The sequence below is a fragment of the Peromyscus californicus genome, unplaced genomic scaffold, assembly GCF_007827085.1.
Source record: "Peromyscus californicus insignis strain IS unplaced genomic scaffold, ASM782708v3 Scaffold_4__1_contigs__length_199733344, whole genome shotgun sequence".
NCBI lineage: Eukaryota > Metazoa > Chordata > Mammalia > Rodentia > Cricetidae > Peromyscus > Peromyscus californicus.
The window spans coordinates 19,806,351-19,819,011 of record NW_026294562.1 but is presented as its reverse complement, the minus strand read 5'-3'; the positions used below and the strand labels follow the sequence as shown (position 1 = coordinate 19,819,011).

The 12,661-nt window shown below is 42.2% G+C and overlaps 1 protein-coding gene across 2 annotated transcripts in view; it reads left to right on the top strand.

Annotated features, from left to right (window-relative positions):
• The first annotated feature begins 3,772 nt into the window (after positions 1-3,772).
• R3hcc1l (R3H domain and coiled-coil containing 1 like) overlaps positions 3,773-12,661 on the top strand; it is an 88,719-nt gene continuing 79,830 nt past the window's right edge. Inside the window, exon 1 of one of the 2 annotated variants that reach the window (XR_008223106.1) lies at positions 3,773-3,882. The gene's annotated coding sequence lies outside the window, so the exon portion shown is untranslated. The remainder of the gene's footprint in view (positions 3,883-12,661) is intronic. The other variant, XM_052762251.1, reaches the window with a different exon arrangement.

Below are 12,661 nucleotides of genomic sequence, written 5' to 3'. Positions count from 1 at the left end.
TTCAGCGCTAAGGGCCCTTTAAACCAGCCATTTCCCATTTACTCTGTTTTAAAAAAAGGAAGGTCTTCGGGTTTCATGTTCCTTTATTGTATTTTGTAAGGTACAGAACACATATTGGATACTATGTAAATGTGAAATACTCTAACAATAGTAACAGACAGATGAGAAACTCAAGGAAGTGGAGTCACCATTTTGAATTTAGCTTTTATCGATGGGCTGAGTGATTTGGAAGAGACAATGTGGCTCCAAGGCTAAAGAGCCCACAGGGATTTCGATGGCAAAGGTTTGACTCTCAGTCACAGCAGCAGCTCCGGTGACCCAAGGCAAGCAGCTTCCTTCCCCTGGACCTCAAATTCTCCCATGAATACTGGGCTTGATGCCACAACGCTGCCTCCCAGGGATGCTAAGTTGAGCCTGGCCGTATGTGGCTGTGCAGATTGTGCACTGCGGAAGGGTACCAATTGAAGGTGCACATGGGGCATAGGATGTGGTCCACACTCGGCTATCTGTCTGTACCCTGGTAGTGGGTTGTGTCCATTCAGAGGAAGAGGGTGCTTTGCCCTTCTATTTTACACAACAATGTTCATATGGGTGAGTGGAGACCCTGAATCGAGCATCTTGACAGGAATGGGACGTTGAGTTCAGCAAACAGAACGTACAAATTCAACACAGCCACCGAATGCTTGCTCCATGCCAGGCCCAATTCTAGGGCTGAAGATATGCAGATGGATGTAGGCAATTAATACCTGTGGTTCAACCTACCCTTCCTTCTCCAGGCCTTCCTCCACTACATTCAGTCGACTAACAAGTCTTGTCAAACGCTCAAGTTTTCTCCGTCCCACTGCCAGCACTTGGCTTCGTTGTGATACAAGGACCCCCACCTCTACTCCTGTCCTTCAAACAAAAGCAAGAGTGTTTGTATTAAAATGTGAATCAGATAATATTACCCCATTTCAACCCTTCAGTGACTATAATTTAATTTAGGGTTCTTACAATGGCTCACATTCTGTCCCCTGAAGCAAAACTAACCATCTTGTCCTTTAACTAGCCCAGCTCTTCAGTTAGTTTAACCCTTTGGGCTGGAACACTGTTCGGCTCTCCCCTTTAGCCATCTCTTTCTCATCCTTCAGCCCTAAGTGGACAGTCAGCTCTTCAAAGAAGCCTCCCTGGGCCACCTTGTTAAAGTTACCAAGATATTCTATTATACAGCAGCCCAGCTTACTTTGAAAATAGAGAATTCCACACCTTCTGACCTAGCTGATAGATGGTTGAATGCCAAACCAGTGAGGACCTTGCTTATTAATTCTTCCTGAGTGCCTTGCTAAGTCTCTGATACACAGTACTAAATATCAATAATACTCATTAGACCAAATTCTTAAATGGAATCCATCCAGGAGAGAAGTATTGTGACTACATAATGTGGGGACAAGTACTATGACAAAGGCTGTGGTGTGCTAGGTGGGGTGGGGTGGGGGGGTGGCGGATGGGGAACACCGGTTTTATCATTAGTTGATTTTTGTGGTGCAAATACTTCCTTTTGCCAGTGGTTTTAGTAACTCACCACGGGGTAGCAGATACTCAACAAAGCCTTGGTGGATGAAGCAATACTTGATTTGTGTTTGGCAGAATCTGTGGTTTGCTGGCTCAGTCCCACTTCTGCCAAACTAATTAACATAGCTCTGTTTCCCAGTAGCCCACACTCAACTGTCCCTGATTTCCTTACCCATCCTATTCTGCTTACCTGGGCATTAAAACATGACTCAATCCAAGCCTCAAACAGTCTAACCTTCCCTGGATCTGACTTTCTACTTAGACTGAAGAACACTGATTCCCAACTATCTTAGTTAGGGTTTCTGTTGTTGTGATGAAAAACCACAACCAAAAAGCAAGCTGGGGAGGAAAGGGTTTATTTAGTTTACACTTCCACATCATAGTCCTTCATTGGAGGAAGAACAGGAACTTAAGCAGGGCTGGAACCTGGAGGCAGGAAGGAAGCTGCTTACTGGCTTGCTCAGCCTTCTTTCTTAAAGAACCCAGCCGCCAGCCCAGGCATGGCACCACCCACCATGGCCTGGGCCCTCCTCCACTGATCACTAATTGAGAAAATGCCTTACAGCTGGTTCTCGTGGAGGTATTTCCTCAACTGAGGCTCCTTCCTCTCTGATGACTCCAGCTTGTGTCAAGCTGACACAGAAAACTAGCCAGTACACCAACGTAGGCTGTGGTAGTCGTGGAGAAAGGAGGAAAGGACAGGCTACTTTTCTTCCACAATTCCTATCACAGCTGATGATTGTGTTTTGTTGCTGTTGCTGCTTTTGCTTTTTGACATGGGGCTATTTCATTAGTCTCTGTCTCTTAGGGACTATAAACTCCATAGGGGTAGGGACTGCTCTGTCCATTATTTTCAGCCCCTGGAATTGGTACACTGTAAACGACAAAATATAATAATTTTGTTGAATGATCAGATCACTCAGGAGGAACTTTTAAGGAAGGCTCACACCTACATACCCTATAATGAAATTTGGTATGTCTTTTCTCTTTGGACCCCCTAAGGGATGGGAATGAGGGGAGTGGATTGAGGACTCCTATATTGTAAAAGCTACCTACCCAAGGTGTTCATCTTCATCCCTTCTCTCAAACTCAATTAAACTGTGTCTTTACAGGATTTTAACACAAACATGACTTGATTAAATTTGTTATTTACATAAATCGGCCTTTGGCAGTAGGGAGGACCCCACAGTGGTACTGAGATCAGTAAGGAGGACAGTAATCAGCTAAGAAGCGAAGCAGGTGGGAATGAAATAACAGACAGTAGACATAAAAAAGAACAGACTCAAGTGCTAGAGTTAGAGAATCTACAGGATTTGGTTACATTCGAACATGGACGGAAGAGGCAATGGAGACAGATGGGAATCCAGGTCAAAGGGAAGAGTGAACGTCAGTGAACGGAGAGGAGAGACAGTATGTACTTTTCAAATATCTCTTTTCTTTCTCCTCCCTCCCTCCCTTCTTTCTTTCTCTCTCTCTGTCTCTCTCTCTCTTTCTTTCTTTCTCTCTTTCTTTCTTTTTCATTCTTTCTTTCCTTTTTATGGTGTTGAAGATTGAACCCAGAGCACCTCACTTGTTAGGCAACCACTGGGCTATAACCTTAGTCCACCAAAGCTTTCAAGCCATTTTTGACAAGCCTGCAAGACAGAGATGAGACAAGGCTATCTAGAAGTTGGGAGTACAATAAGCTAAGGCAAAAAGGGGCTGAGCTGGATTCCCCCTCCCCCCATTCTTAGAATTGCAGAGAACAATATTTAAAAGGAGAGTTCGAAAAAAAAGGAGCATAGGAATAGACTGAGTCGAACGATTTGGAATGAGGAAGGCAATCCTGGATAGTGTCATAGAAAATAAATGATAATGTCCAACAGCATCAAATGAGTAATGCTCAAGTTAGCCTGAAAATACCTCTTGTGGGTTTGGCGACAAGGACACTGGCTGCAACAAGGACATTTTCCGCGGGGGTAGAAGCTGCAGTGTAGAACACAGCACATACAAGGAAGGAAGTGGAGACACTAAGCGTAGATTACGCTCGAAGAAACTCGCCTGTGGACGGGGAAAGAGACACGGTATGATTGAGTAGGACGTGAGGAGATTTGAGCGCTGAGGGTAGAGATGGAGGATGGACCGTATAGGAGATAAAGGGGCGTCAACACCCTCCCGCCCTCTTCATTTGCCAGCTCCGCCCCTACGTGACGCGACCGGGCCTCACGAAGACTACAACTCCCAGGAGGCCCCGCGGCGCGGGCGGAGCCAAGGCCTGGCGCGCACCCCAGCGGCGAGCGGAAGAGCTGGAGCTTCATGGTGGCGGCGGAAGCGGAGAGCGACGGCGTCCTGGTAACCACGAGCCCCTGTCCCCGATTCTTTCTCACCCTGAGCTGGGGCTGGTTGCCCCCTCTTCTCCCCTCCCGCCCGGGACAAGGCCCACTTGTTTGTTTGTTTGTTAGTTTTCTCACGTGACTTGCGGGGCAGGCCCCCGCCTGGGGCGGGGGTTATTGGGAAGCTCTTGCCCTTCGACCCCTAGGGCCCCCGGACGGGAGGGCCTTTCTCGGGTTCCTTCTATCTTCTCAGGGGTCTCAGGCTCTGCCTGCCTTGAGCCTCAGCCCTGATGCTTCTCGTAGGGATCTTCTCCCTCCAGTGTGTCAACAGGTAGCGGGGTCTGTGGGGACCCCCTTTGGGCTGCGGGGCTGTGGGTCACCGAGGTCGCTCCGGCATGACCTCTGGGTCGCGGGTTCCCGGGCAGTGCTGGATGGATGGCTGCATGTCTGCTCCGCTGCCCGGAGCCCCGGGCTATGGGCTGGCAGTGAGCAGTTTATAAACTAGAGTGTACTTCCTGCTCTTCATGGGCGGTCCTCGGAAAGCTTCCAAATCTCTTTATCGAAAGTTTCCTCTAAACTTTTTACGCCGAATCTGAGTTGTGAGAGAAGGAGCACAGAGTTTGAATCCTGAGAGGATGATGGCTCAGCCGCTTGCTGGACTTGTGATCTTTTTTTTTTAATTTAATTTTATTTTTTGTTTTTCGAGGCAAGATTTCTCTTTGTAGCTCTTGCTGTCCAGGAACTCACTCTGTAGCCCAGGCTGGCCTTCAACTCACAGAGATCCGCCTGCCTCTGCCTCCCGAGTGCTGGGATTAAAGGCGTGCGCTACCAACGCCCAGAGGGACTTGTGATCTTTTGTTGTCTTATTACCACTACCTCAGTTTCCCTGTCTGAAAAAAAAGGGGGACAGCCTTTTTGGTACTTTGCCTTTCGATGTTATGGGTTTCAGCAGAAGTGATGTACGTATGAAACGTTTGGACTATAAAGCGTGTTTAAAATAAAGCTTTAGTATTCTCCCTTGTGCGGTACAGGCCGGTTGCATTTTAAAATGGTGTTCATGTCTTTATGAAGACTGGAGTTAATAAATGGTCTCCTTAGAAACGGATGAAACATACAAATGTTATGCTAGGTTTCTACTAGAGAGGTGACATTAGGGCCCTGCCACCTGTGGAGACAATTTATCAGAATGTGGACTGTTCTCCACACCCAGCTACTAGCTGCCCCTCTTGCTCCGGAACAACTCCTCTTGTAAGCGCTATACATAACAAGCATCTCCTAAGACTTAGAGCTCCCCAAGCTCAGTGCTGAACTTCTTCCCAGTGTCCACTTCTCGTGGGTTTCCCCCTCCTTTCCAGGTCCTACTCATGCAGTAATCGCTGTAGCTATTTGGTGTGTACTTGCTAGGAGTCTTTCCTCACAGGATTCAGAATATAAATAGCTAATATTGGAGTCTGTTTTCTGACTCTAAAGATTTGAGATTCTGAATGGTTGCTTAGTATTGTGCCTGTGAGTAGTCCCCTGTCCCCCTTGTAGAGAAGTTTGGGAGTTTACAAACAAATTTTAAAAGGATTTGGGATATAGTAATTTTTAAATTTGTTTGTTTGAAATTGTTGATTGGAAAATTTTTAAATATGGTTTAGAAAAAACAAGGATAGAAGGAAAGTGTATTAGGTTAGGGTATAAAGTTGAACAAATTCAAATCCTTGTGTTGAGACTTAATGTTGGGCAACTTAATTGACTTCTCTGAGCCCGTTTATTAATTTCTAAGATGGAATTAACAGCATTTACCTCATAAGATGTTTGTTAAGATTATGTAAGTTGTGACTTTAAAGAGATTAGTGATGGTAAGGGTATGTTAGTTAATTTTGTGGCTGTTACTGATGAATGATGACAAGGTGATTGCTAATTTTAGGTTTTTACTGAGATGCCATTTGTTTGTTTGTAAAACAGGGATAGTTATCTGTACTCTTCAGACTTTAAAAACTATGGGCTGGAGAGATGGCTCAGAGGTTCAGAACACTGGCTGTTCTTCCAGAGGTCCTGAGTTCAATTCCCAGCACCCATATGGTGGCTCACAACCATCTGTAATGAGATCTGGCTCCCTCTTCTGGCTTGCAGGGATACATGCAAACAGAATACTGTATACATAATAAATAAATAAATCCTTGCCGGGGTGGTGGTGGTGGTGGTGGTGGTGGTGGTGATGGTGGTGGTGGTGGTGGTGGTGGTGGTGCACACCTTTAATCCCAGCACTCGGGAGGCAGAGGCCAGCCTGGACTACAGAGTGAGTTCCAGGGCAGGCTCCAAAGCTACACAAAGAAACCCTGTCTCGAAAAAAACCAAAACAAACAAACAAAAAACCAAAACAAAACTATGGTAGAACTGGCTGTGGTGTCAACACACCTATAATCTCATCATTTGGGAGACCAAGACAGGAGAATCAAAAATTTGATGTCAGTCTGGCCATTTTAGTGAGATTCTTTCTCAGACACCACCACTACCACCACTACCAAAAAGCTGTAAATAGAAGTTCTTAGCCAGGCGATGGTAGCATTTGCCTTTAATCCCAGCACTCAGGAGGCAGAGACTGGTGGATCTCTGAGTTCCAGGCCAGTCTGATCTACAAAGTGAGTTCCAGTACAGCCAGAGCTGTTACACAGAGAAACCTTATCTAGAAAAACCAAACCAACCAACAAAACAAACCAAAAAAAGTTCTCAAAATTACAGATTTTTTTTCTAACAATTTCTTTTTTTAATAAACATTACAAGGGTTGAGGTGCATAGGCTCTGGGTTCTCTCCCTAAGATTAGCAATCACAACAGCCACTACCAACAAAAGCCTTTAATCCCAGCACAAGAGTCAGAGGCAGACTGATCTCTGAGTTTTTTGCTAGCCTAGTCTATGTAGTGAGTGAGTTCCAGACCAGGAAGGGTGATACAGTGAGAGCCATTTGTTTGTTTGTAAAACAGGGATAGTTATCTGTACTCTTCAGACTTTAAAAACTATGGGCTGGAGAGATGGCTCAGAGGTTCAGAACACTGGCTGTTCTTCCAGAGGTCCTGAGTTCAATTCCCAGCACCCATATGGTGGCTCACAACCATCTGTAATGAGATCTGGCTCCCTGTCTTAGAACTCACTATGTAGACCAGACTGGCTTTGAACTCACAGAGATTCACATGTCTGCCTCCTGAGTGCTGTGATCAAAGGCGAGGATCATCATGTCAGGGCAAAATCTTATGGGTTAAGAATTGAAATATTCTGGGCGGTGGAGGTGCATGCCTTTAATCCCAGCACTAGAGGCCGGCGTGGTAGACAAAGCAAGTTCCAAGACAGCCATGGCTACACAGAGAAACCCTGGCTTTAAAAGACAAAACAAAGAATTGATATATATATATATATATATATATATATATATATATATATATATAATTTATTTATACATATATATCTTTTTTTCACTATTAGGGTTTCCTACAGTGCTATTGTGAAATGGTTGTTAGTATGTGCTTTAGTTAAAATTTTTCTAGAGATTTCAATTTTTTTTGTACTGGTGCTTTATTTATGACCTGTACTAAGTGTATTTCACTGTGCAGTGTAGCTTGTAGTAGGACAATTATTATGACTCAGATTATTGACAAGAATAGAATTTTATAGAGCAATTTTTTTGTGTCTGTTTACATGACCCCCCACCCCCACCCCGGCACATATGTATATGCGTACACTTTTTAAGCTAGGCTGTTGTCAGATTTTAGCCTGAGTTGGACATGGTGGTGTATGCCTTTAATTCTAGTACTTGGGAGTCAGAGGCAGGAGGATCTCTGTGAATTCAAGGTTAGTCTGGTCTACATATCAGTTCCAGGTCAACCAGAGCTACCTGTTGAGACTGAAACAAAAACAAAACAAAAATTTAGCCCAAAGGAGTCTAGGAAGCTTGATGATCCTCATTTTTTAAAGGTGGAAACTTAATGACTACCTCTGCTGATGTCCTGTCTGTGTGTGTATCTGTAAGGAATAAGTTTAGAGAAACCAAGGAGGACAGCCTTATGGACATAAATGATTTGTTGATCAGGGCAAAATCTTAGACAGGGTTTCTCTGTGTAATAGCCCTAGCTGTCTTAGAACTCACTATGTAGACCAAACTGGCTTTGAACTCACAGAGATTCACATGTCTGCCTCCTGAGTGCTGTGATCAAAGGCGAGGATCATCATGTCAGGGCAAAATCTTATGGGTTAAGAATTGAAATATTCTGGGCGGTGGAGGTGCATGCCTTTAATCCCAACACTAGAGGCCGGCGTGGTAGACAAAGCAAGTTCCAAGACAGCCATGGCTACACAGAGAAACCCTGGCTTTAAAAGACAAAACAAAGAATTGAAATACTAATTTTTATTTTCTTCAGGTGTCTCATTGACTGCCAGATATCCACACATTTGGATGCTAAGAAAATACTTCCTTTATTCCTTTTTTAAATACTTGATCTTCACCAAAAGGCCAAGAAGCAATTATTCTCTTTCATGTTGTGCCCTCTGCTTTTTAGATTCATTCTTTCTTACCTTTAGTTACGCTTCAACATGATTTTTTGCACAATAGTGTGTATATATATATATGATATTCACATATATGTGTGTATGTATATATATATATATAGCTATAGCAATAGAAATATATATTTAAATCTACTTTGTGCATATTGTGTTGTCTCCTTTGTTTCAAACACTTGCTTTTTGACTCCTTTTTACTTAAAAGGACGTTGGAAGGTAGATTTCATTCTTAACTATATATGTAGTAGATGCTCAGTTAGTGATGATTGCTGAATAGGAACATTTTATTGATTATCTTATGCTATATGGCACAGTTAGGCAAGGTCATACTCTTGTGGAAATACCCTAAGCTTTGGAGTCACAGTTCTGAATCCAGTTTCTGCTGGGTATAGCCTTAGTTCCTACTTATGAATTCACTTCACGTAATCTGTAAAGTAGAGATATTAGCCTGCATGGCTGAAAAGAGATATATTTGAACTAGGCATATACTAGTTGAGTTTAGTAGAAAATAGAGTTGCTCATATTAATATTTTTAGTTTTTATTATTTTATGACAGTTATAGATTTTGTTTATAATAATTATTCTCTTAATGTTTCACACGATCATTGGGTTTCTTTGTTACCCAAGGTTAAGGTGTTGACTGTGACCATGGAGCCTGAAACATTGTAAAGCTAATTGGCCCACATGGAGTTTGAATCTGTGACCTGTTCTCATTAACTTCATGCACTAAGTATTCACAGATATCTGACATATTTTTTAATTTGGTATTCATGTAACTCATTAGATATAAGTAAATGAAATAGTGCCAAGAGTAAAAGTATGGATTTTTTAATTAAAAATGTATGAAGCTAGCCCTCATATAATATATAAAACTGGCAACCTATAGGATCAACCACTTACCTGAGCTATAATTGAAACATTCTTTTCATTGTTGAGTTATATTTATGGTAGGTTTCCTAGCCATGGAAATGCAGAGTAGACTGTTGATGTGTTGAAAGAGGACCCAACTGTGCTACTCACCAGAAAAGGTGCTCATGGTGTGCAGGGAAAGCATGAATGAGCCTAGCAGGATGGATACAGCTTGGGTCACTCCTAAGAGCTTAGTGAATTACAGAGAAATTGAGTTGTCAAAGCATTAGATAGGAGAAAAGTTATAGGGTGTTGTTCAGTGGCAGCAAGCCTGCATTTGGAGAGTGTTTTCTTCTCTGAATAAACCATACACCATTTTTTCCTAGTCTATGGTCTGCTTTTTTTTACTATATCATATTAGCGTTCTGTGTAGATGGTCATTTTTCAAATTCACTACACTTTATTAGTATTTGTTGCCTCTCTCTTGTATCTCTCTCTTTTTATGCCAAACATGGCCAATTTAGGATTGGGGATAAAAACAGACATAAAGAAGCAGTGTTGGAGGGAAAAAGAGAAAAGAAGCAATATTGGAGTCAGCAAGTTCTGGTATATAGTATTGTGAGGTTTTCAGGCAAGTAGATTAAGTGTATATGATGATATGAATTTCTGGAATGATCAAGTGCTGACTGCTCATGACCTAACATTAAACTTGATGCAGAATTGAAAATGTGGGCAAAAGGTGTGTAATATTCATTAATAACAAATTTGCTTCTTAAGAAGTAATCTGAACATGTGTTAATATTAGCTTATGGTTGGGCTGTTTTGAATTTTTTGCCATGGAATTTCACAAGAGAATTAAAGAAAGAAGGGAAGTACTTTGATTTAAATCCTGTCAGCTTTGTACCAGTAGTCTATTTCTGTTTTCATAACTGTAAAATAGGCATATTACTACTAATTCTACTTTTAACATGCAAGGAAAAAGTAAAAAAGGATGTTTTGAAATCAGTTAATAACTACAGGGAAGAGGTCCGTCAGAAGAGTCAGACACGCCAGGCAGCACACTAGCCACAGCCTCTCAGGAAGTGGGTGATCAGACATGCAGAGAAGGGTAGCTCTAGAAGGTCACGCGAGAAATGAGAGGTGGATAGTTACGGGGCCGGAGATGAGTGAGTGAGTGAGAGAGAACAGTGTCGGGTGTGAGCTTACCGAGTCTGCTTGTGTCTTATACTTGAGATCTTGCATTTGCATTTCATCAGGAAAGGAAGGAAAAGCAGGAGGTAAAGTGACATGCTCCTGCAGTTATTACATCACCATTTTCCCTTAAATAGTAAATATACTTTGTACATTCAGCATAGAACCACCAAATGTTTATAGTGTAGTCATTTTAGCTACTTACTTGTCCTTTTACACTATAGTTTAAACATATTTTAGAAAATAGAATAACTTTTTTGTTTGTTTGTTTGTTTTTTGAGACAGGGTTTCTCTGTGTAGCTTTGCACCTTTCCTGGATCTCGTTCTGTAGACCAGGCTGGCCTCGAACTCACAAAGATCCTCCTGCCTCTGCCTCCCGAGTGCTGGGATTAAAGGCGTGCGCCACCACCGCCCGGCGAATAACTTCTTTTTAGAAATATTTTTGTCTAAAAATACTAATGAATGTTTATTGTAGGAAACTTAGTACAGAAAACTTTAGAAGAGAAAAACACAAAACCTTCATAATCTCAAGATTTAAACAACACATAACAAGGCCCTTATTGTTCATGTGTTTTTTTCCCCTAATATTTCCATCTCTATGCAAAAGTTTTCTCACTTACGTTCTGTTTTCTTTAAAGAATAAAAAAGTGTTTGTATTATAAAACCAAAATTATAATATAAATTAACCATTGGTGGTAGTTATCTTTATATACCTATTTTAATCTTTCATAAACTATATACCTACTTTTATTGCTAGATACAGAGCCTCTTTTATTATCAATCTCTGGCTTAGGCATCCAGCAAAATGTTTCAAGCACAGTATGTTTGAGATGAATTGTTAGACCCTCTGAATGAAGATCGCCTTGTTTAAACAGGTCTTCCCAGTTGTACATTGGTGCTTTGGACATCCTTAAAATTGGGAAAAGCGCCGGGCGGTGGTGGCGCACGCCTTTAATCCCAGCACTCGGGAGGCAGAGCCAGGCGGATCTCTGTGAGTTCGAGGCCAGCCTGGACTACCAAGTGAGTTCCAGGAAAGGCGCAAAGCTACACAGAGAAACCCTGTCTCGAAAAACCAAAAAAAAAAAAAAAAAAAAAAAAAAAAAATTGGGAAAAGCTTGATTTGGGGGAGTGTATTTAATATGAAGCCACTGAACAAGTAAAGATACCGCCCCGCCCCGCCCCCCAGTTGGCTTTTGTTGTGTGGCATGGTACTCCAAAACTTACTAATGAATACCAACCATTTTGTTCGTGGTAAGCAAATACTCTGCTACTGAGCTACATATCTGGCCTGGTTTCTGTTTTTATTTATTTTTCTTCCTCTTTCCCTCTCTCCCTTTATCTTTCCTTTCACAAGTGCATGAGTGTGTGCATGTGTTTATGTGTGCTCACATCCATGTGTGCACTTGGAAGTCCAGAGGTCATTGTGTCTTGCTTTATTACATTCCAACTTATTCCTTTGAGACAGGGCTTCTCACTGAACCTAAAATTTGTCATTTTTCATCTAGCTGGCTGGCCGGCCAACAAGCTAATACTGGGGTTACAGTATAGGGCCACACCCAGGCTTTTTAACATGGCTGTTGGGGATCTGAACTCAGGTCATGCTTATGTAGCAAGTACTCTTACCTACTGAACCATCTCCCCCACTCCCTTTTTTTTTTTTTTTTTTTTTTTTGGTTTTTCAAGACAGGGTTTCTTTGTAGCTTTGTGTCTTTTCCTGAAATTCACTCTCTAGCCCAGGCTGGCCTTGAACTCACAGAGATCTGCCTGCCTCTGCCTCCCAAGTGCTGGGATTAAAGGCGTGCACCACTACCACCTGGCGCCCAACCCCCTTTTTAAGGAGGCAGAATCACAGTCGCACAGGATTATATGGTACTCCACAATTATACCAGATAGCCTGAAACCTACCAGGCTACCTCCAGAATCATAGTTTCCATCCTGCTTCAGCCTTCCAAATTGCTAAGATTAGCATGAGCTACTCACTAAACTGGCCAGTATTTCTCTTTTCAACTCAAGTTGATCAGTTTCTGCACTTTGCCTTTAACACCCCCCTCCCATATTAAAACAACAGTCTTAATTTGTAAGTGATGAGATACATGTTTACTGTAGATAATTTGGCCAATCAGGAAATAACAAAATCAACCCATAATCTAACTTTCCAGGTGCAGCCAGCTTTTAAATCCATGATTTTCTATTCATGGTTCCTAAATTTTGTTTTGTTT